Source organism: Corvus kubaryi, unplaced genomic scaffold (genome assembly GCF_017639235.1).
Source record: "Corvus kubaryi isolate FWS band 111438036 unplaced genomic scaffold, C.kubaryi_AGA036_p1.0 72, whole genome shotgun sequence".
Lineage (NCBI taxonomy): Eukaryota > Metazoa > Chordata > Aves > Passeriformes > Corvidae > Corvus > Corvus kubaryi.
Window position 1 is genome coordinate 3,641,177 of NW_024582060.1, and position 25,779 is coordinate 3,666,955.

The 25,779-nt window shown below is 38.9% G+C and overlaps 1 long non-coding RNA gene across 2 annotated transcripts in view; it reads left to right on the top strand.

Moving 5' to 3' along the window:
- LOC121675148 overlaps positions 1-25,779 on the top strand; it is a 214,916-nt gene that overhangs the window by 143,658 nt on the left and 45,479 nt on the right. For both annotated transcript variants that reach the window (XR_006019973.1, XR_006019974.1), the window contains 3 exons: positions 24,418-24,509; positions 24,597-24,773; positions 24,926-25,013. This is a non-coding gene — a long non-coding RNA (uncharacterized LOC121675148). The remainder of the gene's footprint in view (positions 1-24,417; positions 24,510-24,596; positions 24,774-24,925; positions 25,014-25,779) is intronic.

Genomic DNA, 25,779 nt, shown 5'->3' on the forward strand with positions numbered 1-25,779 from the left:
CTCTGTACATGTAACTCATATTTAATTCAATGGAATCGTTGAGTGTGTGTTGGTGGAAGAGTTGGGTCCATACTTGTCCTATTGTGATAATCAGGAAATATCTTATCCAGTAGTATATTTAATTTACCCAGACCCTGAATATGGAAATATTCAAGTCTTTGAAATATTTCTTTTAAATTAAGTATTCGTATCAATGAGAGAAGACTTAAGACTTCCCTTAATCCGAACTTTCCATAGTTTAGGCCTTGACCATATTTAAGAGCACCACCTCCAGTACAGTAATTCTTTTTTTGCAGTTTTTGTTTCTGGCATGCAATATGAGTCTTACTCATTTGCCCAAGGTATAGGACTTTATGGCTCCTAATATTTCATTGATTTAATTTCATATTTAAGTGTGTATTTACTGGAATCCCATGTAGAAGTGCTTCCTTTTCCTTTTAGTTACAGAAAATGTGAAGGTTTCTGGTGTCTTTGAGGTACTTTTTATTGGTTTGCAAAATGAAAACCAGGTGCTCTGGCTACGTAAGGGTGAATTCACAACATAACAATCATAGAATCATGGAATGGTTTGTGTTGAAAGGGATCTTAAAGGTCATCTTGTTCCAACCTCACTGCCGTGGACAATTTTCCTCTCGACCAGGTTGCTCAGAGTCCCATCCAGCCTGTCCTTGAACACTTCCATGGATGGGGCATCCATAGCTTCTCTGGACAACCTGTGCCAGTGCCTCACCACCCCCATCACCCTCATGGTAAAGAGTCTTTTCTCAGTCTATAAATCCACCCTTTTTCAGTTTAAAGCCATTCCCTCTTACCCTGTCACTATATGCCCTTGTAAAAATTGCCTCTCCAGCTCTCTTGTAAGCCCCCTTTAGGTCCTGAAAGGTGCTGTAAAGTCTCCCCAGAGCCTTCTCTTCTCCAGCTGGAACCTCAACTCTTTAATAGAAACCTGTCTTCATAGGAGAGGTGCTCCTCCCCTCTGATCATCCTCTGGACTCATTCCAACAGGTCCATGTCCTTATGTTGGGAGCTCCAGAGCAGTACTCTGGATGGAGTCTCATGAGAGCATATTCTCCTTTTAATCCTGACCCAGAACCTCTTGGCTGGCCCCTCATCCCTCCCCAGGTGGAATGTCCTGCACTCCAGAGGGTTATTGGCTTAGAGGCTGACAACCCCTCCTCATCTTCCTGACCTTTTCTTTCCAGAGAACCCTGTATCTTTGCTTTCCAGCACTCCAGTCACAGGAGCCATCCCACACCTCTGCTATGCCAATGAGATCACAGCCCTGCAGGCAAGTGCACTCCTGTCTCACTCCTCCAGCTTATTCCCCATCCTGTGTGCATTGAGGCATTTCAGCTGATCAGGTAACCTTTACCTGGCAGAATACTACTTCAAGTCAAGCTTATTTTGAGCTCTTTAAGTACAGTTTTTGCTTTGATCAATAGAAGAAAATAAAAACTAAAGAGGAACAAAGGAACCGTCTGCTGATTTCCGGTTTGATATAAAAACATTTGGCAGCTAAATAATCATAGGGTGTTACATCTATTCTGTCTTGAGACTGCTGTGAGCACTCGTTGGTGTATACAATTTCTTCCTTAAAGTCTGTGGAAATGTTGAACTATGTGTCTTAATATAGTTTCTTATATTTTAGTGAAAAGGCAGCTGTAGATGTCATCATGACTATGGACTTTTATAGTGCTGTAAAAATTCAGTGTCATCATAAATTCATGCTGCTGAAAATGTCGACATTTATGGCAACTTCTACAAGGACATATTTTAGAATTATATTAAAACTTTATGCAGCAACTTTTATTTAGTTAAAAAAGTAAGATTATAAAGCAAAACATTTACTCTCATTTTAGAACAAAGGGGCATAACAAATAGTTTATTAAAAAGGGAGAAAAATGAAAAGGTTTTGTAAAGCAGATCAGTCAGGCTCTCAGAACACAAGACTCTTGAATCCAGTTTATCTGAAACCACATATTTGAAGCAAAAAATTAATATTCACGTATAATGTCCTTAACATAGATTGCTTATCATTTGGTCATGTATCAAATATAGAGAAAAGATATAGTAGAACACTTCTTTGAGGGCTCGACATCTCTTATGTGATTAACACTGAAAAATCCTTAGTTTTGCCTGTTTTTTAGGACTTCTGAAGTAAGTAAGCCTAATTATTTCGGTAAGATTAAGAAATAACGGAAATCTGGGTTCTTGTATCTGCTAAAATTTGAGCTGCGATGCTGCAGTCCTTTGGGAATCTTGCTGAAAGGAACTGCGTGGACCCCAAATTATCAACCCAGCGCACTGGAACCTCGCATCCAGGGACAGTTGCTTGAGAAGCTCATGATCCAGATCTCTTACACTCAGTTAAACCAATGATTTCAGACAGATTATTTCACAGAAACCAGCCAAAAGAAAACGTGACAGAAGTGGGGGAAGGTAAATTGCCTTTTGGGGTTTTTTTTCTCATTGAAGATATTCAGGAAGTATCAGCTAACTTTTCCTGAGTTTCCATCAGCTTTCATTGAAGCAGCTTCAGAGACTGATGTACCTCGGAGAACAAAATATATTGAGTATTCCCTCAAAACAGTGACATTTATGTTTCGGCAGAGCTTTAGGGACTGAGTTTAGGGACTGAGCACGTTCCTACTGAAGTCAGCGAGATAGCCCTATTAATTTCCTTGCAGCAATAGCTGCCACTAATGCTGAAAAGAACTGAATCAAAGTCTTGAACTTTTATACTAATGCATAAAGAAGGTATGGAATGAATTTTATGACCCCTGTGCTCAGATTTTCCTAAATTTTATATATAGGGACAATCTTTCTCTAAGTTTAATGGCAGTTTTACTTATGCATCTCTACAGTTTTCCATGCACAGCTCTCCAGCATGTGTGAGTCTGTTCTCAGGCTAATGAAAAAAAGCCCCAAAATTGGAGTTTCTCTGAAAGAACAGCTAAATAGTTGCAGTGAAGGAATATAAAAGAGATGACACATATATAGCAAATAGGCTTCTTTCTCAGGGGGTTATCCACAAAGTTGCCTTGCCAATCATTTCAAAGGCTGGGAATGTGGAACCATACTTAGTTGGCTTAATATCTATTTTGTTATATGATGTGGAGCAGTAAACTGCAATGAAAAGGACTTTTTTCTCTTACAGTTGTCAAAATTTGAGATAATTTTTAAGTAAAGGAACAAAAAGACACATATGCTCGATACAGAAAAAATGTCTGTTTGCATCTAATATATTATAGAAAAGTTCAAAGACAGCTTAACCTTGTAAAAATGTTACCTCTGTAATGCTGCCAAGATCAGTAGCTGTATGAATTATTACTTTGACTACCACACATGACTTTTTCCAGATTTTATCTAACTTATGCGTTCTTTAATTGGTGATTTTCATATGCTGGTGATTTCCTAAATTGATGATTCATTTCCTCTTTCATTCAGAATCCCAGCTTTTAAAAACCTCATGCATTTTTCTGCCCTCAGAATCATAACATTCAGCTCAGGCCTTATTTGGTGAATATTCCAGATTCAATGGGTCCCAAATCAGAATTTATTGGAAAACAATAACAATTATTTTATGTTCAGTATCGAACATCAAATATAGGAGTATAGTAATGGCCCTCTGTTAAGGTTGCTCTTCCCAGGATGAAGTTATTTTCAGAAACAGAACTGGGGTCCACATAGACAAGAATTTTCTTTGCAAGAGTGTACAATATAATTTGAAGTTAAATTGGTAGAGTAGGTAATTATGATTAAAGCCATTTTTCTCATTCTTGGTAGACAGAATGTTTTTTAAACCATGTTTAAACTTTCACCTGGTATTCTTTTTATTAGCATGATCTATTGGTTCTAGATACCTTGCTTACCTTTTCCATGGATCCATGTGAATGTTTGGCCTCAGATGACAATGGATTTTAAAAGAAACTTTTGCCATTCATTAAATATCCCACCTGCCTGGGTATGAAAATTCACCTCTTCTGCCTTTTGAAAACATGTTTCAATTGGACAAATGTACCTCTTTTGCTGAAAGAGAAAAGCTTCTCAGCTGCATGTTCAGGCACATAAGGCATGGCTCTTATTTTTTCAAAAGCTTCTCCCTTTATTAGTTATATGAAATGCAAAGATATAGGAGCATGTAAACCAATAATAGCTATTCAGTCTAAACTCTAAGGATAACTTACAATGGGCACTGGAGGCTGAGATAGGATGTTGTATTTGCATACATACAGTATATGGAGAACTGTTCTGTTTTATGGAGCAGCAATCATATTTAGTTTAATGTCTTATAAGTCCCATAAAATGACATTAAGAAATTTTGCTATTTGGCTGGTGAACAATCTAAGCAGTGGTGTTAACTCATCATAACACCCTTACTCTGAAAGCTCAAGCCTCATAAAATTTGGGATATAAATATGCCAGCTCAACTAAACGAGATCAGAGATCTTGCATATATTCTTTCATAGGGTGGCATCCAAAAATCTACCGCTCACCTAAATCTTTTAAGAATTTCTACCCTTTTTGGGCTGCTGGGGAGTCTCAATCTCAGAAAAATCACACTCTTGCCTTTTTGTTTCTCAACATATCCGGTCACTTAGGAGACAACCTGGCATATTTTGGGCATCACCTCAGTGCTGGTAGACGTGACATGACCTCTGAGAGTCCTGTGCACTTACGAAACAGCAGATAAGTAACAGGAAGCATTCCTAGGTAATCTAAAATGATATTAGATGATTTCTGGAGTGGAAGAGCTAAAGTACGAGGTAATGACAATAATACAATTGCAGCAGCACATTAATCACTTTTCTTTTCTTTTTAAAGGAAGATGATTAATGTTTGAGATTCCCTTTAATTTTTACTTGAAGATTTAAGGCTGACCTGACATAAACCTGAATAGTGTCTGATGATGCTAATCATGAGCTCTGCCAACCCAAAATAACAGCAACTTGAGTTTAGGATCCGTTTGTGTGCTCATTGTTCATCTCTGTTTTGATTTGCGTCCTTCCTCTGATATATCAGGAGCTTCCAGGTGGTAGCAGGCGGAGTTACAAATGTTAGACAGCAAGGACACAGATTTTGCTCCTGGCTAGACTGATAACCTATATTCTTTGCAATGTGAAAACAGGCTCTCTAAGCCTGAATGCCTTTCAGTCCTGCACCAAAACCCCATCTGGGCTGTACTTTGTAGTCAAACTCCTCCCATCCTCTTGATGGTGGATGTTGACTCCATATGGGTCCTCTCTGTATTTTTCTGCAGTTTCGCAGAAGATGAGTAGAGAAGGTATCCAAGAAATCATTCACCCATGGGGACAATTTGCCAGAAGCTGATAGCAACCTTCTGGCAAATCTGTGATTTTGTGCAAGAAGGGCTCCTCACTTGGGGACACACACTTAGTTCACCCAAAATATCTTCTTTATGTTTAATGGAAGCTAAAGGTATGAGATGCAGGGATGTCAGCTGGGTCTGCTGTGCATCACTTTGTGGTCTGTAAATTGAATTCCTTAATGACATTCTAATTTAAAGTTCCTGCTGCCAAATACTGTTGGCTTTTGCCTTTGGAACTGTCTGCATTAACAATGAGAGAGTCATCTTGGAATTTGTCTACATTTATACAGGTTGTGCCTTTGTGTCTGATGGGCCTTGAAGTTCCATCTAGGTTTTGTTCTCTAAAATTGTTTTTAAGATCACAAAAAATATTTTTTGGATCAAAATTTTCCATCTCCATAGCAAGTTTTCTTTTCGTGCTGCTTAGAAAGAAAAGCATCTGCTTTCAATAAGCTTCATTAATTTATCAAGAATTCATATTACTTTTAAAATTAGACATATGCAGACTAACGCAGATTAATATTTTAATATCAGCTAAAAGTTCATGGCTTTTCTAGAGATTTTAAGAAGCTGAGTATCTTTATTCATGTGTCTTCTGTAGTGCTTTCTATTAGAAGAAACAAGAAAGAAGTGCTGTTTTCACAGTATTTCCAGTCCTCATGGGAGTACCAAGAGTCTCATTTCTGAAGAGTGGCCTTTTATGTCATCACCTTTTTTTACCTTGAGACCTGCACTGAGTTAATCCCAACTCTACAGTATTTAGACATTCAGATAAATTTTAAATAAGTATCTACGGTTCTGGTGATCATTCAAACAGTCTCTCAACCTTTTGTGTTTCACCCATCACCAGGTAATATCACATTAAAAACTGACAAATAATGTTGCATTTCATTGTGACTTGTACAAGCTAGGTAACCTGCCCATTAATTTTCCCCTGCTTCTCACTTACCATCATTCTCTTCCCATAATAATAAAATCACTAAAGATTGGATGCAGGTAAAATTAGTTTTTTATTAGTAGACAACTGAGTCTTCTTCATACTTTGTAACCTGCAGGAATAGAAAAGCATTTTGATTATGGTCTATGAAAAATTTATTTAATTCATGAAAATAACATACCTTTATAAGGCAGTAAATTCATTTAAAGTGAGTCAATTTTGTTTTCTCAAAAAACAACCTTTCCTGCAACAAATACACTCTACAGGATTTTCTTTTTTAGTTCAGTAGAAATTATTTGATATAAAAGAAGAAGGAAAGTGATTTCTTTTGCTTCTCTTTTCCAAAAGCATAAACTTTTTTCGGCTTTCAACAGCCAACAATATTGGATTATGTTTTTTTCCCTGGAAATGAAAAATATTTTCATCGAATCACCAAAAGCATTTCCAGTGCCAATCAATTCTACCTTCACTGGGAAGAAGATGGTGCGATTTTGGCTTCTGTGGTGGCACTGCACAAGGAATCACAAGCTATCCACTGTGAAACACTCCTTCTTCAAAGTAAGGGTTTTTAATATTTTTATCAAAGATAAAGTCAATTGAGATGAAAGATCTTATTCTCTGTTGCTCCATAGACTCACTGGCGCAAGCACAAAGCAGTTGCAACACGATACTAAATGTGAATCATATGTTTTGCACTCATTTTGCATTTCTGATGGAGGGCAATCTGAAGAAAATTAACCTGGGCTTTATTAAAGCACACATACAATTCTTATCTTTGTAGGTGGGAGATAATTGTATCTTTATGGGTAGTTTTGATACACACACAGAGCCGTGCAAGCAAACTAATGGGGTTTAAGATTAATTTCTAAATGAACTGAACAAAAGCCTTTAAACAGCTTTGATCTCTTATGTCCTCATTACATCAGTTGGAGGCTCAAGTAACTGGAGGGGAGGGTTGCTGATCACGAGGTTAAGGCTCAAGGGGTCTGTCCTTCAATGGCGCTGTGCAAGGTGTGGAACCACTGGGTGAGGTGAAGACAGCTTTCCATCTCCCCTAATAACCTTGTAGACCATGGGAATACATCCCAGTTTCCCCAGCAATGCCCCAGAAGGCAGTGCTGGTGGGGATGCAGCACTCTGGTGCCTGGTGAGGGGCTGTGTGCTGTCCACAGGGTCAGTCCTAGCTCCAGATCTGGTGCAGAAAACACCGTGGCTTCCATACTATCAGCCATGGTGGAGCTGGGACTTCCAAGTTCAGTTCCTCACCCTCACAGCTACTGTGGGCTTCAGTTCTCTGCCTCTTACTTATCTTCTTTGTCCTGGTGGTTGGATGCTGAGTACATTCCAGCTTGGAGATGGTCTGAGTGAAGGGAGAGCAGAAGTCCGCACTTTGTTTCAAGAGATCTACTTATAACATTTTCTCAACAAGACCAAACATCCTAAGACTCTCTCTGGGAACAATTTCTTGTTATTGTTGGCATTTATTGCCTGATAGTTTCAGTCTTTTACCATCTTGCTGTTTACAAATGGATCAAAAGGCAGTGCAAATCATTAGAACTAGCAGTGCAAAGTTGCTCGTTTTGGCAAAATCCCGCCTGCTGTCATTTTCTATAGTTAAGACTTTTGCCTGAAGCCTTGAATGTCTCACCCTGACACCAGCCTGCAGTAATTAATCATTAAACAGTGATTGAGGCAGTGGACCCCAGAAAATATCTTCATATTCTACCATATGCTGAAGCCAGCTGCAGCAAGCACTTGGAGAGAAGCTGCACAGAGGAAAACACTGCCTGACGGTCCCCTGCTGTGAAGTCCAAGCACAGAAAGCCTCTAACGAAGGGCCATAGGCAGACTGTTTGCTTGTATTGACCTTCATTACCTGAGATTGTTTAGAAGGCAAAATGTCAGTGTTAATGTGCTAGAATTTTAAGCATTATCTCATTTTAATGACTATTCCCAACCTCTCGCATACTAACAATGTGGAACAGAAATGTGGATTAGTGTAAGGAAAGGTTATAACAACAACAACAATAATGAGGAATGGGCAGATGTGTTTTGCTTAATTTCAAACTCCCCTGGAGCATCTCAGATTTGGAATTAGGAGGGCTTTTCACCCACCCCAGGTTCATGTTTTATTTGGGGCTGGCCCAGTGCCACGTCTGGGCACTGACAGGCCACAGCAGCCGTGCAGAGCTGGGAGCCTGCCTCCAGCTCTGGTGAACACGGCTGGGCTGGCAGATCCCTGCAGGACTGCTGGGGTCAACAGCAGGGTGGGGGAGAGGCAGTGAGCATCCTCTGCATTATGGAGTTTCCAGAGCCAGGGCAACTTGCAGGCTGCACACCACTATTACGGTTTCAGAAGTCCCACGAATCACAGAATCACAGAATGGTTTGGGTTGGAGGGGGCTTCTAAAAATCATCTCATTCCAACCCCCTGCCACAAGCAGGGACACCTTGTGCTAGACCAGGATGCTCAGTAAGACACAGGTGTTTTCCTAAAACCCACAGGCATCCTGGATTTACCTCACACACCTTCCACATGTTGTCTCCGTTGTGTGGTCTGCCCTCCACCTGTCCCATGCAAGCACGCAGCCAGCTATGAAAGGGCACCATTTAAGGGATGTTTCCTTCAAAAATTACAGGCTTTGGTATTCTGCTCTTTGTTAGAAGACACAGAATGCTTGTCATTTGTGCTACTGACATTTCTGCAGACACGCTACGGATGTTTTAAAGGCTGAGAGCTGAAGCATTTTTTTGCAAACTTGCCTCCCAGGCTGCATGATGGCACCTTCCTTTGTTAGAGTGCTGGAAAGTGTCTTTCTCTGTCATTCCCATAACTGACTGCTTTGAATGCTTCTGTTTGCTTATGCAAACATAAGTCTCCATCTGCAGCCTTTCTTAAGAACAGAAAAGAACTTTTTTAGGCAAATGTGTTATGGGGATCCCACGGATCTCACTTTTCCATTAGAAATCCAGCAAGCATTTTTCCCTCCTCTATTCATGCTTTGCAAAAGAGGCTTTTCACACCTACGTGGCATAAAAGATCTTTGTTTCCAGTGGACCAACAAAAGAGATATAACACTGAAGAAAGTAATTTTCCATGCAAATTATAGCCATACTTTGATTATTTTTTGCCCCATGACATTGAAGCATTCAGAGAAATAAATGGCTTCAAAATAAATTCTGGGAAACCGATGAAAGGAAAGTTCAACTGAAACTATTACAGAGTCAGAAGAACATTCTCTGGCTTTGAACTACAGTTGCACTGCATTTTTTGCTAATCTGGAAGGAAAAACACCATTCCGGACCCGTCCTACTCCTTCACTCTATCTCTAAGTATTATCTACAGGTGCCTTTCATCGAGAGGAACTTGAGATAAGCACATCTTTCCTCTGCCTCATTCATAGGTGCTGTCATTAAGGACAGGTCCGGACCATGGATAAATACAGAGTATGGAGGCTGTATCAGAGGCCCAGACAGTCCCATATCTATCAGTCTTACTTGTGGGGGGTTACATCTCAGTCCCCCAATATCTCCACCCAGGAAAAATCTACTAGACTGTGTACATCTGGCATAACAAGGGCAAGAGTGGTTTTGTTTTGCTGAAAGAAGATAAATGGGTTTATTTTAAATTGTTCGCTAAATGATTAAGCAGCACTTTTCTGTGAATACTCATGGGAATAGGGGTTCAGCTGGCCTTCCACTTTTCCCCAAAGGCCAGGTTAGAGGATTTTCCGTAATACAGTGTGAACTTCTCTCAGACCAATCTTTGCCCAGGGCGTAAAGTGAATTATGACTCTGGAGAAGGATGAGGCCAAGTTGCATCCAGGGTCTCAGAGGCTACGTGAGGAGCCTAAAGTCTTCTGCTTTTTTTGCAAAAAAAAAAAAAAAAAAATCAAGGTGCCTTGAGATGTGTCATTTGTCAAACAAGGAAAATTTTATAAATAGTTATGTTCTGCTGCCAGATATGTTTCAATCAGAGATTAAGCTTTATTGGGCAGGCACTGGCACTCTGGTACTTTTGTCCACCTGTCTTTATGTATGATCTCAAATTAGACAGAGAAGTTTAACAGAAGTTTCTCTGTCACTAGAGTGACTTACACCAACACAGGTGCTCCCCATATACTTTTTTTTTTCTGATGTTTACAAATTACTGACACGAAGAGTATGATTCATTTGTGTTCTTTTTTAGACAGAGGAAAAAAAAATTCTAGGTCTCAGCCTGTTCAGCTAAGAAAATTTCAACAATATTACAAAAGTTAAGTGAACAGATACATGCATGCTTAAACACACAAGTCTGACCTCTGTGTCTTCAAATAATTACAGAAAATAATCAGTGATATACCAACTCTATTTATCAGTTGAATAAAATAAGCTGCATAAGATGGTAGTACAGTAAAAAAAGATTTATGGAGATAAAATCTCATTGTTTCTTGTCCAGGATCTGACATGTTATTTGCATAGTTAGAGGTCTGTTAATGGCATGCCCTTGTTTTTAAGTTTATTAGATTTGAGATGAGTTTGATAGGAACTGGTGACTTGGGCTGTTTTTGCAGCATTTCAATGTTTATAATTATTGAATTTCTGTATATTTTAATATAAAACATATGTACACCTGTATTTAAATTCACACATATAAATATATAAATATATAAAAATATATATAAATATATATAAATATATGATGTTTTATAAAAATATATTATTCTATTGTTATATTACATATACCTACAGATTTATTTTAAATTCAGGGTTTGGGGACTTCTTTCAATTACTATTATTACTGCTATAACAACACTGTGTACTGTAATCATGACCAGCCCACTGCCATATTAAATACAAAAATATCTTCGTCTCTAAGTTGTGGAATATGGGAAATAACAGAAGTGAATTCCTTAACAGGAAAAATCGGATTACAGCAGGCCACTGTACTGGCTGTGACTGGGTGCCATCCTCAGGATATCAGCAGTGTATTATGGAGTTTTTCATGGGGATTCTGGCAATTTGGAGTTTTATTGAGATATCTGAAAGAAAGCACTGAGATGACTGCAAAAGTTTTCGGGTTACTTCTCCTGAGGACAAGGAGCACCTTTGAGCGGAAAGTCAGAGGATCCTTTGTAAAACCTGCTCGTTGAACAGTAAAGACTGGGGGGTTTGCGTTTGTGCATTTAGCAAAGGGCTCCAGGTAAGAGGAGGTTGGCTGTGAAACACCTGGCAGTGGAGATGCAGATGTGCACCTTGTGGCCAGAGCAGGAGACTGCCAGAGTGCTCTTTGCAGCGCTCTGCGTGGATATGAACAGCTTTGCTAAGGCAACAAAAACACAGCAATCAAAACAAGGGATAATGAGTATCCGAGGAAGATATTAAACTGTCTGTTTGGGGAAGGCAGGTCGTATCTTAAAGATATAATAAATATCCAGCTGAGTTAGATTTATCCTGTACCTGAGGAGATTAGCATGAGACCGACCATATTGAAATAACTATCCACTAATTTTTTTTTTTTTTTCTGTAGCAGAGAAAAGCCAGCTTTGGCCCAGGCCCCTTGTTCTAACATGTAAGAATTAATATTCCTGACAGTAGAATTTAGTATTTATATTAGATAGACTGAATGCAGAAGGGAGAAAATAATACTGCCAACCATGTTTTTCAGGTAAGGTACAAAGGAAGAAAGACTTGTACAAGGAAGTATTCCAGTGTACAGGGAATTATACTTTTTTTTCTGATTCTCACCCTGCTTTCCATCACCCTTCTTCACACACAAGGCAGAACAGCAATACACTTTAAACACTTTTATTTAGGATAAGTATGATGTGCTGGCTATCAGTTGTGTACAACGAACAAAAACACCAGATGCCAGACAGAAATGAGTGAAAGGGTTGTTTAAAATTTTGTAGTCACTTCACTTAATTTTTTACACAGAAAGTGCCTAATTTAAAGTTTGTTGAATTTGGAAATTCAATAGGGAAAAATTGCTAACAGGCTTCAGAGCTACAATGAAGTTGGCTTGGGTCACTTGGCATGAGCACATGGAGGTATGGTGAGGCCACAGAACTTGGAGAGTGCTTCAGCACTTCTCTCCAGTATGTGGTAAGACAAATGAAGGAGAATACAATGGAAACACAATAATTTATTATCCGAGCTGTGAAGCAAAACCATTGCAACATTACAGAAGGGATGAATTACTTTGTGGTGCAATTCTCACTGTTAGAGGCCATCATGGACCTGAGGCCAGAGCTGGAGGGGAGAGAGAAACCATCAGGTTTTTTTTATACGTCCCCATCTCTTCTTTTGGTCTTGATCTTTTATATCTGAGGGCAGGACATACCTGGTCAATGTGACTTTGCTCATCAGCAAGGGAGAAGTATGTGAGGAACATCAGAGAAGGGAATAGCTGTACCAGGTTCTCCTCTACTAAATAGTTCCAGTACCAGCCAATGAATCTGTTTCGTTCAAAAGGTTTCCCTCTGTCTAGAAACACTGGGTTATTTCAAACTAGCCAGAAATACCATTACCAAGAAAACAATAACACAATAACACAGTTTTGGTGCCTCACTCCCATGATACCGTCATGAATACAAAGATGGCCACCACTAAACTGCTGATTCTTCCCCAAATGAGATTCAGAGTCCGGATGCACTCATCTACTACAGGATACTTTGGAAAAGGAGAATGGGACACTCTGAAAAGACTATATGCAACATAATACAAGGCAGGATACAAAATATCTTTGCCTGAAAAAAGAGACAAATGTATTATTTTACGTCATTTCCAAAAATGGGCTTGATAGGGCTCATCAGGAAAGCAGCTCAATTGTACTGTTGCCTGATTTGTGAGAGGCACACTGACACAGAACTGTTTTTTTCAGGGGAGTCGAGTGTGAGAAATGGGTTGTAATCAACAAGCTATAGGCGTATGAAAATACATTTGATTGTGAAGGAGCCATATCAACTAAATTCATTGAAACACCCAAGAGGTGAGTAGGGCTTAGCAAAAAATTTAAGCAATTTGCTTTTTTTTTTTTAGTGTAGGGAAAGGTGAAAGTATGAAGATGTGAAGAAGATATGAAAGTGCCCCTGACATCTTATTGGCCCCCACCTGCATCCCTTAAAAAAGTAGACTGCTTCCTACACTTTTTCATTATTTTTAACAAATCTAAACATAGAATTTATGCTTACTGGAAGTAGAGGTGTTTTGAGAAGAATGGAGACAGTGGGTGGGCCGTTTCACCCTTTGTGCTGGAGAAGTTATTAATGTTTTCTGGTAAACCATCTAAATTTATGGTGCCTGAAGATATTTATATATGCTTCTCCAAAGTACAAATTACAGCAATCTTGTGCTTTTTTTTCCTGAGGTCTTTTTCATAGCTCCATATGCAGATGATATCTAATAAATTGATTTATATTCCTCTGTTTCATTATACAATTGCTTATTGTAAAAAATACCTCCTGTCTTTGGAACACCTGATTTTATAAACAATGAGTCAGTAAATGTGAATACTTAACAAGGCAGACTCTGCACTTCCAAAGAGGAGTCATGATAAACACTCTTTTAAAAGATACCTAGTTAACAAATTTCTTTGATACGAAATATAATGAGTTCTCTTGCCTGTTAATAACTGTTTTGCCATTTTCTTGATTTTGGAAAAGTTTTGAGCTTCCAAAGGGATCTATACGTAGCTGAAGTTTACAGAGCAAATAAGACTTTGAATGATCTAATCAAAATAAACAAACAAACAAACAAAGAAAAATGAATTAATAAACCAAACCAAAATAAGCAAACAAGCAAAACCCCAAGAACTTTGTTTGTGCCTGGCAGCGCATATTTTTTTCTGAAGGAAAAAATGGGGTGAAACCTAGTACTTACCATAGTCCCCATAATTCTTCATTTTAAAGAAAAATTTAGCTGCTCTGAGCGGACTCTCATTTTAAATAATGTTCTTCACTGCCATTTCAAAGTTACCCATACACCATATGTATTTTTTGCCTATTTAGTTTTAAATTGTCTACCCTAGAGAAAAAAACACCCAACAAAACAAAACACACCCCAAATTGCTTACCCAAATTTGATGAATCTCATATTACAGGGACAGCCAACAACCTTGACACTGTGAACCGCACGTGAGTTGTATTTCTGGCATGTATAAGCCTTGGAATGACACAAGGCTGTAATATCTCCTACCTACAAAAGGACACTGTTATTGCAATATTTACTGTAGGACCCAAGGCAGTGAGGCACCCAAACTTTCCTGTGGAAATCAACTGACTATTCATGAACATTAGAGCTTTACTACATGAAGGTCTAGACTGGCTCTGAAAAACTTTCCAGCTGCAGGAGGAAGCTGTTTGGAGCTGTCTGTTGGGAGCTGTCTCCTCTGAGTGATTATGAGAATCTGTGCCTTAGCAATCCAGATGAAAGGGGTTTTTCAGAGGCTGCAGCCTGAGAAGGCAAATAATGCAGTAGCTTGCAAAAAGCAACCCAATGTGTTGTGTTTAGAACAGGGACTAAGTGTGTAGAGCCATCTTCCACACAACAGCAAAGAGCATCTTGGCTGCCCTTGGCCTTTGAGTTTAGATTTATTCATTTCTGCAGCCAAAGTTATACATCCAAATATTGAGTCTTACCTCACCTCCTCCCTCATATAAGCCTGTGGAGGAAAACTGTGCAAAACTTCCAACCAGGTATCCCTGGATTGCTCTAGTGGTTCCGTGGGTTCTCTCCATCTCGAGTCTGAAAAGAAAAAAAATGGCAAAGGGAAAGCTTCAAAGTACCCTGAAATTTTTACCATGGGAATACTTAACACTGTCCTCAAAATTTATGAGCAATTAGAGTGCAGTCCACTTGTCTTGAGCTCAAAAGGCGAAGGTTCTGAGACACCCCTGAGGCAAAGTCAGGTCTGTGTCCCAGGAATGTTGTGTCAGGAAGAATGCTGCCTCATCCCTCTGCAGAAGACCTCCTGTGTCCTTATGCTGCAGAAGTTAGAGGGATCCAAAGTGAACTGTTCACATTATTGCCACCTTGCAGAGTAGAAAAATAATAACTAAAAAAAAAAAAAACAAAAAAAAAAAACAAACCCATAAATTTATTACAATGTCCTTTTCAACCATGGAGTTTAGTCTGCAAGGAGACCTCTGTCCGCAGAAGAAATAATCTAATATTGGTAAGTGACCTATACTGTTAAGTGACCTGTACTGTTAAGTGCCTTAATTATCCCATGATCTCATAGGGAGCAATAAATTTTCTTCTGTTGAAGAAGTTTTTTTATTTGAGACCAAAAAAAGAATTGTAGTTTAAAATTTTGTACCAGAAGAAGAACGGAAAGAAAAATTATTTGAGACCTAAAAATAGTCTTTAAATATATCGTTTCAATTTGTCTAAAGTTCATCATTAAATTTCATTAAAACATTAAATAGTATTATATATAGATATTTTTTAAAATTGTAATTATCTGTCTTTTGACAAGAACAGTTCCGCCAAAATATATGTTAACAATTCTATCATTTGGATTGACATTCCTCTAATTCCTGCTGATAGATGATTAATTTCCTATCTAATTAATGAAAGGTTTACATATCCAGTGAAGAAAAAAGCATGCCTCTTTAATACCCATTGTGGTGTCAGATTCCAGACTAAAAAATACACAACAGAGGCCTACAGTATTCTGATATGTAGAATTCTAGTTATTTAGGGGCAGGGACAGGAAAGAAGAGGTAAATACATAATTTTTTTCAAAATCAGTAATCCCTGTTTAGAAGAACAGTAAAGTTCTTCTAAAAGAAAGTAAAGTTTTCTCACACCAGAACTGGCAAAATAGGTGTGAGATGCTATGGCAAAAACCTTTATTTTAATGCGATGGAAGTTCACCATCAGATGCTATGGCAATAATGCCTACAATGATATAAAAAAGGAGAAGAAAATCCACATAAGGCGAGCTCTAGTCAACTCAACCCTGCTGGATCTGTCCCAGGTAAAAAGATATATTTATTCATGTTATTTATTTATGGGATGGCAGTCTACAGGGAACCTGAGGATTGCTTCAGTTCTTCCTGGAAGTCTCAAGAGAAATGCTGAGGGGTATCTCCTTCACTCTGTTGCATGAAACATCCTGAGGCTGCCAAGTTCATGCATTTTAGTTTTGCAGCTGGTGGATTTGAAGAAGCTGCATCCCATGCAATATCCATGTACAGGGGTTTTAACAGTAAACTTGACCAGAGGCTGATGAGTTCTTAACTTAGAGTTTTAGCTAAAACAAAAACAGTGCTGAAAAAATAGGTTTTGTTTGCATGTTTTCAGCTGTTCTAAAATTTCTTCACATTTCCACTACCTTTTTGAAAATGGCCTTCTCTTTGTTTTTCCTTTTTCTCTTTCTATCTTATTCAAAGCAAAAGGAATAGAGAAAGAGAAAGGTACAGAAAGTCCCTAAAACATATTATTTTCCAAAAACAAAGCCTATCAGTTAAAGGGCAGAAGAAATCCATACCAAAGAGCTGCAATATTTCATTTATGTGCTCCTTGCAGACTTTCCATGGGAGGATATATCCATGATTTGCCCAGTTTTTCCAGAAAGTATGAAAGAATAGACATCTTGATGCTATGGCTGCACCATTTTAGGCAACTTTGGTCAAGTCTTGAACATAGGCATCAGGCTTAAAAAGAAGGAAATTGTAGCAAATTACCGACTATGCAAATCATAGAAGATGAAAATCTGTTTCCTTGACAACATGACTGCCCCAGAGGATGCTGGATTTTTTGGTTTGTTTGGTTTTTTTTTTCTGTTTTTTTTGGCGAATGGGTCTGAGAGACAGAAGATTTTAACAAATGAGGCTTGAAAAGGGTCGTGCTGAAATCGCTACAAATACATCTTTTTGCACATGGTATCTCTTCTTTTTGGTGCCTGAGACTGGAATCTGAAACGGAGCACTTCCAACAGTTGAGATTGCATGTTTAAATCTGGTCATGGAAATACATTTTGATGTGTGAGTTACATTTCCTCCTTGCCAACAGCAGCCAGCTCCTAAGCCGAGGCTGCCTGCTGTTAATTAAACCATGTTCCACTGAAAACCTGCAGCACAAATACACCGTTGCAGAGCATGTTCTGTGTGCTGTTCCTCCTCATGTGATAAGCAGTGCATTTCCTCAATGGATGCACATTGCTTACATTTGTAGAGCTATTAAGCCAGGATAATTATGGAACAATCTAGGCAATGTTCAATAGCCCATGCAGATGCCTGACAGGGCATGTTGTCTCTTAATTAGGAATTTGAATGCCTAATGCTTGTATATTAACTGAAATAATTGGATAGATGTTTTACATTTTCTTCACTTTTACTGACAACCAAGCAAGGGACCACAGGAATCAACATATCTTCCTAAACCAGCTCATTTCATTTGCACTTTCTACGTGATCTAATCTGCGGTTTAAGTGGGATTTTTAAGAGAATGGATGCTGGCTACTGTGTAAATATATTGTAAGATGTTCCTCAGTGAGTCCTGCAGTTTTAAACTGGTATCCTGTTGCTTCTCATGCTATGATAACCTGCACAGTGTAATTGCCTGGCTGTATCTTCTTTGTTCCTCAGAAGTCAAGAAAAATTACAATAGCTGTTATCATTCTTTTATTGTTTCTGAGTGCTGCTAATGGGATATATATCATATCAAAGAGAATTCTGATGTCATATGAGCACAGTTGCTACTATTGATGTGAAAATCTACTTCGTTTTCCATAGGTTGATGATGCTTTTGTGGGCCTGGGCTTGTTGGCCTGGGCTCTGCAGCTCTGGCTGCAAAGGATAGGTTTTGCTTGGACATCCCAGCCCTTGCTCCCCTTTTCAAATAAACACAGGAAGAGCCTTAATGGGTCTGGCCAAGTTGTGTGGAAGCAGGTAGGACTCGAATTATTGGATCCTGTGGTACCTTCTGTTATCCCATTTCCACAGCTGAGACACCATCCATCTCCTATCTACCCAACAAAAACTGTCAGAAATTCCCCCGAGCTCCATGGCAGTGGAACTGGGCCCCAAATGAGCAACTCCTTTAATCCATGCCTGCTGTGTGTGTGAAGATCACTGTGCTTGCCAGTGTATATGTTGTTTTTATTTAGGATGTCTGATAAATGTGTTTATTCACAACTATTAGTATAAAAGCTCCTTTAAAAGCAACAAATTGCACTCTATTAGTAATGTGCATAATGACCTATTTCCATAAACATTTTTAGTAAGAGAAATTTTAATGTGCAAAACCCTGCAGACATTTTATGGAAATTTGACTGTATTCGGCAGAAGTGCATCACAGTCATATTTTGTTCTTTAAAATTTTGTTTTGAGAGGTGAATTACTTTCATTCTGATATATAGTACAAAAGAAACAATCTGGCACAGGAAAAAGGAAAATGAGTCTTAATGTGTTTCCTTCTTGCTAATGTATATTTGCTTGATTGATGTAAGAATGCTTTTTACAAAATATGTACAGCCCTTGTTGGTTCAGGGGTTTAGGTTTTTTCTGTGTTTTTGTGGGGGTTTTTTTTGGTTTGTTTTTTTTTGTTTTGCTGGCTTATTTAAAAAAGGGTAATGGTGTCTTTAAAAAAAAGCTCTTTAAATCCAGCCATAAGGAAAAATAAAAATAAAGGAATGTCTTTATGGTCAAAAGGATAAATATAGCTTCTGAGTTTCTCTGTGTTGTATTGCATCTGGTTCCTATACCTAAACAGAGGTCAAGTGTGAAAAACTGTATTCACAAAATATTTTGATGCAGTTTTAGAGGCATGCCTTAAAAAATTAGCCTGAGGGTGTTAAGCATGTACTTGCTTTATTTTTTTGTTGTTGTTTGAAAAGCATGCAGACAAATCTTCAGTATTCTGTGGAGTCTTAACAGCATTTCTATATGTTACATACTAAATGAAACCTGAACATCAGCAGGGTTGTTCATATTAATTTACTGTAACTTTGGAGCAAATAATGCTTTTTTCTTCCATGCAGAGATTAAAGCTCCTGAACTACCAGCAATTCCAACAAAAGTCAGTAAAAATAACCTAACTCATGTCAGGTGAAAGCTGTCTCATTCGTAGTGCCACCAAATCATTATTATAAAGCAAGCAAGGTTTTATTTTAAATCAAGCTAATCACACAGCCATGCAGAGGAAGAAGAAATGGTAAAAAAAAAAAAAAAAAATCCATGGATCTAATAGCAAAGAAGGTGCACAGTATTTTATCTCTGATTTGAAGGCTCTCTAGGCAGCCATTTTTTAAGGAAACCTTGCTCCATGTTGAGGCACTGGCAGAGCTCAGCTTTGAATCCAGTTTTGCCTTTGACACTATGTTAATTTGGACAAACCCCTCAGGTGACATTTTTAAGCTGGAAGATATCAACCCCTAGCATGGTTACCCCATCCCTACTGCATGCAGAGAGCTTGGTTAGCTAATAAAGTTCTCAGCAGATGTACAGAAAATAAAAAAAGACATGATGAAAGATGTCAAGGGCAGGAAAAAGTCTAAAACATGAACACCTTTAGAGATATCAATGAGAAAAACAGGTCCCTATTATTACCGCAGGCCTGGGCCCTAGGGTATATCACTGTGTCCTTCAGCCATAGGGGGGAGGAGGAGAGAAGATCCAGCAGGCAGGAATTGTGCAGCAAGATTGATTTATTTAATTATTTTACAAACTCTTTTATAGACTTTTTTCTTCATAGTCAAATTGGGCAAAGGATCAGCCACCCCTTGGGGTGATTGGCTAAAATCCTAAAACATCCATTGTCAAAATATTTTTCTACTGTACCATAAACAAGACTTTTCAAGGCTGCTGGTGTTTGGTTGTTTACATAACTCTGCTACCTCTTCTGTGAGAGAGAAAAGTCTCTCATGGACTTAGAAAATAGCAAGAAAATCCTTGCTAGCAGCATTTTTGTATCTACACCCTATATTTCTGATTTTGTCTTACAAATGTTGATATACTTTGCAATGTCCATACGTTCTATACCCAAAATTAAGGATATATCCCAGCTGGAAAGAACCTCTAAATTAAAACCTAAATTGTTGAGGAGGTACACAGAGTAGAAAGATACCCTGGGATCATCATATTGGTCAAGCAGCTTAACTTTGAGCATGTGTCATTGGCTCCTGTCGAAGAGAGGTGGTTAGAAATGTCATTAAGAGCTTGACTGTCCTGGGGTGCATTGGGAAGAGTGTGGCCAGCAGGTCAAGGAAAGTGATCCTCACCTCTCTACCCAGCTTTATTTAGGCCACATCTGGAGTGCTGGGTTCTATTCTGGTTTCCACAGTTCAAGAAAGACAAGGACCTACTGCACAGGGTCCAGAAGAGGCCACAAAGATGGTGAGGGGTCTGGAACATCTCACCGGTGAGGTGAGACTCCAGGAGCTGGGCCTGAGAAGATTGAGAGAGGATCTCATTAATGCATACAAGTGTCTTAAAAGTGGTGCCAAGATGACGGTGCCAGGCTCTTTTCAGTGGTGCCCAGTGACAGGACAAGGAGCAATAGCCATAAACTAAAAGACAGGAGTTCCACCTCAAGATGAGGAATAACTTTGTCACATTGAGGCAGAGCACTGGAACAGCTGCCCAGGGAGGGTGTGGAGTCCCCCTCTCTGGAGACATTCCAAACCCACCTGGAGGTGTTCCTGTGTCACCTACTCTGGGTAACCCTGCCTTGGCACGGGGATTGGACGGGATGATCTCCAGAGGTCCCTTCCAACCTTTTTCTGTGAATATACTACTGAATATGGGGCTGGAGCCTTCTGAGGAGGGTCAGCTGGAGCACGTCAGTGTTGCAGAGGTAGTAAGATGGTTTTTGGGGTTTTTTTCAAAGCACTGAGCAGCTCTTGGTAGCTCCCCCACATGCAATGAGAACTGAGCACACAGATGTGCCAAGGCCCTTGCACAGCCCTTGTCTTCACTCACTGAAGTAAAGGGTCAGCTGTAATTAATATCGGTGGGATCAGGCTTGTGCTACATAAAGCTTCCAGAAGAACCATCCTTCCTTCTCCCAGTCATTTTATATGATCTTTCCTGCCATTACCACTGCTGAATGTTCATGTAATAGACAGTTGTAAAATCTTATATGAGAATGAATGAAATTTTAAGTGTTGAATTAGTCAAATGAATTAATGACCATGATTTAGTGTATTTTTGCTGTAGGAACTGTAAAGAATCAGTCAAGATTTTCTCCTGTGAGGGCTGTATTGTATTGATTTCTTTCTTAAATGACCAAGCAATTAGCATAGCAGAAACCTAGGTGCTCAGCACCTTCTCCATTAAACAGAACAAACGTCAAGTCCTATTAATATAGTCAGCTGTTCCATAGTGGTTGATCAGGTGCTATCTATCATTATACATTTATTATCTTGTTGAAATAGTGCTATGAGGTTTTGCTGACAATAACTTTGGATGATGCACTCTTTTTCATTTTAATCCTTCTTTGTTGTTCAGGCACAAACAATTTCATCATGTCCAGGCTGTTTAACTATTAATTGTGATAGTCCAGATTTTCAGCAGTTCATGCTGGTACAGTAAGTCTTCTTTCTCCATCTTCTCTCCCAAGTGGGGAAAAAAAAAAAAATCTGTGTTTTTAATAATAATAAAAAGGCATAATCACTTAATGCAGAAATGTCCACTGCACCCGAACAGCAAATCCAGCTTAAGTGGAAATTTACACAAAGAATTATTTATAGGAATCAATCATAATTACATTTAATGCATGCTGCAGCTGTTTATAATTGTGTTTTTCCCAAGGTTATTCTCCTCCTACTGTCCACCCACACACATGAAATTTGTTTCTGTGGAAATGCTTAGGAAGCATTATAATTTTCCTGTAACTTGTTACAATGGCAGCTGACTGTTGTGAGGCACACTGGATCCTGATTAGTGAGTGCAACAGAAAAAGGAAGGAAAAATGTTTTCTCAACCAGTAAAAGTCTTGAGAAGCTGGTTGGTAATAACTGTTAGGACAAACATTTCCCATGTTATTCTGTTTGCTATTTATTATGACAAGCAAATCTGACTGCTAAATTTGAAAGTTCATTTTTTTGGTAAGTATGAATTCAAGATAGTGTGGGCCAAACAGAGAAGACAGGCATAAAACAATATATCAGGGAACTTCTCACACTCAATTAGAAATTTCTTCCACCTAAAATTCACTGCTATAGACCTGATCGTAAAATGCATTTCTTTTTTCAACTACTGACTTTTCACAGTGAAAGAATGAGATGTAATTTGGAGTATTTCTTAACTCCAGCTATTTGATTTAAAAAACTGAAGATTTTATATGAAGGAAAATACATGGGATACACATTTTTTGTTGTGTTGAAGGCCTACATGCCAGAGCAGAAATTCTAGAAGGGAAAACATTGGGTAGTCACTTGATGTATGGTTACCTACAGAGGACTCTGCACTGCTTTTTCATGCATAGTATGAGGAAGGTAAGCACGTAAATTTAAAAGAGTCATTCTTTCTGGTGTCTATTGTTCTGGTCCCTCTATCAGTATGGTTTAAATTTTAAATTTCATGGCATGTCGATAGATTTCCTATAATGGTGATAAGTTCTAAGGTAGTTTAGTGGAAAGTGGGATCTGTGTTATCCTATTTTCTTGATCTCTCCCAAGTACACTCTGTGTCTGTGGTGCTCATGCGAGGGTTAGACCATCTCAGTCAGCCCAAAAACTGCTGAGGAAAAGATCTGAAATGTAAAATCCTCTGGACTTGGTATTTATCCTGTTGCCTGAGGGGCTTGGATTGACTTTATTTTAGCTCATCTTTGCAAAATATCCCTTTGACATGTAAATATTTGATTTTAAGTGTTCACTGAGGCACCTGAATTCAGAAGTGATGTATGTGTCCATTATGAACATTTTTGAGTCATTTGATGGAGAATTCCTGTAGTAGTTGCAGTGATATTGTGATCTTGGATACCTAAATGAGAACAACATTTCTGAGGGTGGAAATAGTACATAATTAGGTATGATTTTAGTTTCTCAATTCTGCCTTAACCTCTGAAGCATGATTGAAGGCATCTGTAGTAAAAGGCCTGATGTATATATACAATACCAGATTATTAAAATTATGGTTAGACTGTGGAAAATCTTGAGTCAAAAGCTTGGTAATTTAGGATGGTGTCCTTCTCCAGACACAATTCACAGAGAAGTGACCAAGATTTGCCCCTTAATCTTCAGGAAAACATTGCCTGGGGTGCTGAAGGAATCAGAAGTGTTGGTATTGCTTTGGTGAAGATGTTCAAGGGACTGAGGCCTCTGAAGAGGCTCATCAGTGAGAGAGGCATGGCAGGGAGGGAGATGGGGGTCCCAAAACCCACCCCAGCCTCTGAGATTGAGAAAGTTGAGCCTCTGGTGTATCAGTGCCAGAGCTGCCTCACTTTACAGCGCAGCTTTTTCAGACAACCCAGAATCCCAGCTCTCAGGTCACTTTGTGGGGAGCCTTGAAAATCCCTCCATTTCTGCAGTGTCCTGGGGCATAAAAACAGGTTCAAGCCCATTCCAAATCAATGCACTCACTTGCTATTTGTGCTTTTATTTCTCCCCACATACCTTGTAGCATAGAATTTAACTGTAGCTGAGATATAGCATAAGTAAATAACCAATGGGGACCAATAATAATTGCAATAAACCTATAACTTTGATGCTCCAGTATTTAACATTCTGGATCAAACTCTGCCCAGCCTTACACTCTGGAGAACCCCCCTGAGGGCAGTAGGATTTCATGGGGTATAAATCAGGGCAGAATGAGGTGATTTCAGAGTAGGTGAAATTGCTGATGTAACTTCCCCATCTTAAAGAGACTTCAGCCAAAAGTAGGGTAGTGATGGCAATAGGGAAGAAGGTCACAGTAAGACATTTAAAGATGAGCTAGAAAAATAGTTTGTTGTTCTATGGATACCGCTCTTTGTAATTATTAGACTGGTTTGGCAAGAAAAAAAAAGTTATAACAGTTGCTGTATAAAACATATGTTCCAAAAGAGGTGCTTGAATTTTTCTCTTGCTGGTGGTGATCCATCCAAATGAAAACAAAAATAGTCTGTCCAGGGTATGCTGTATGAGGCATTATTTCTTAGCATCTTAAACTGACCAATCTCAGAGCATTGTAGCAATTTAGCACTAGCTCCAGAAAAACTAACCATATTTTTACTCTAACAGGCAAGAAGCCCTGAAAATCTACAGATGAAGTGAACATTAGAGTTTGAAATGGGGATGTAGTTCCACGGAATAACAGCTTCTTCTGCAGAGAAGTAAATTGAAATATCATTTATTCCAAGAGAATTTTCAAGACTCAGCATATATTAAAAAACCCCCAACCAAACTTCTTTGTTTTTCAGATGATCTTCTCCTTAAAAGAAAACCACCACCAATAAAAATAGTAAATAGAAAATAAATTTGGTAGAAAATATTTAACTGAAAACTAAAAGAACAGACTTCTTTGGCCTCTAGCAGAATTGGAGCAATGGAGAAACTTGCCCCCAAAAGATGCCATTTCTAGAAGACCTACAATGAAAGTAATCCATTATATTTTCTATGGCTTGTTAGTATAAAATTGCATGTTTCAAACAAACCCATGGCCTGTCATTTGTCTTGTGTGTGACACTCCACAACTGCTCTTATTCAATGTTCTCAATATTAGCACTCGACTTCTTTATTTTCTCTTCAGGTAAGGTTTCCTACACACTGCAGCAGAATTGGACCTGTGAGCTGAGCCATGGACCTCTTCTGTCACCAGTGCTAAGAAAGTGCCTTTGGTATGTACCTGGTGGCTTGGGGAGAACAGCTGCACTGTGGGAGCAAGGGAGAACGCCAGGGGAGATGGGGATTGTGCACCCCAAATCCCTAATGCCCCACACTCCCTATCACCCCTCACATTTCTACAAGAGAGGTTTAACACCAACACAGACGAGGAGACTGCTGAAGCAATTTTTATATTAATTTAAAAAGTGACACAATGTACAGGGTACTGAAATCAAATAATGCTTATGAGCCAGATACTAAGCACAGCAGTTATGGTGAGTAAGAAGGTGCCACAGAGGCTTAAAATGGTTAGTAGAGCAAATAAACCTCTCCAAAAGAAAGCTCTGAATGTCAGAAGAATTGATTTTCAATGTAACTATCCATATGCTGAGAATCCCCAAAGGGGCATTTTCAGCTGGGGTTGAAAAGTGACTATTTTAGTGCAACAATGTATTCCTAAGCATTAAAAGGAAAAGTCCTTTATTCATGTAAAATGGCACAAAATCTCTGAAAGTCAGGCTCCAGACACTGATTTTAGGACTGGCTGCCAGATAGGCTATAAGCCAGTGACAAACAACTATATTTAAATGATCTCTTTGTCATGTTTAAAGGTGCATTACTGTGGCTTTCTGTTGCCCACAGACACACAGCCGAGCAGTGCAGTGAGCGTGCAAACCTAAACGCTGCCACTTTTGCTCTGCCTTGAACTGCAGTCTTCGAAACAGAAAAAAATGGAGTCTTGAACTGCAGAGAAATGAAGGGCCACCAATCCTACTGTGT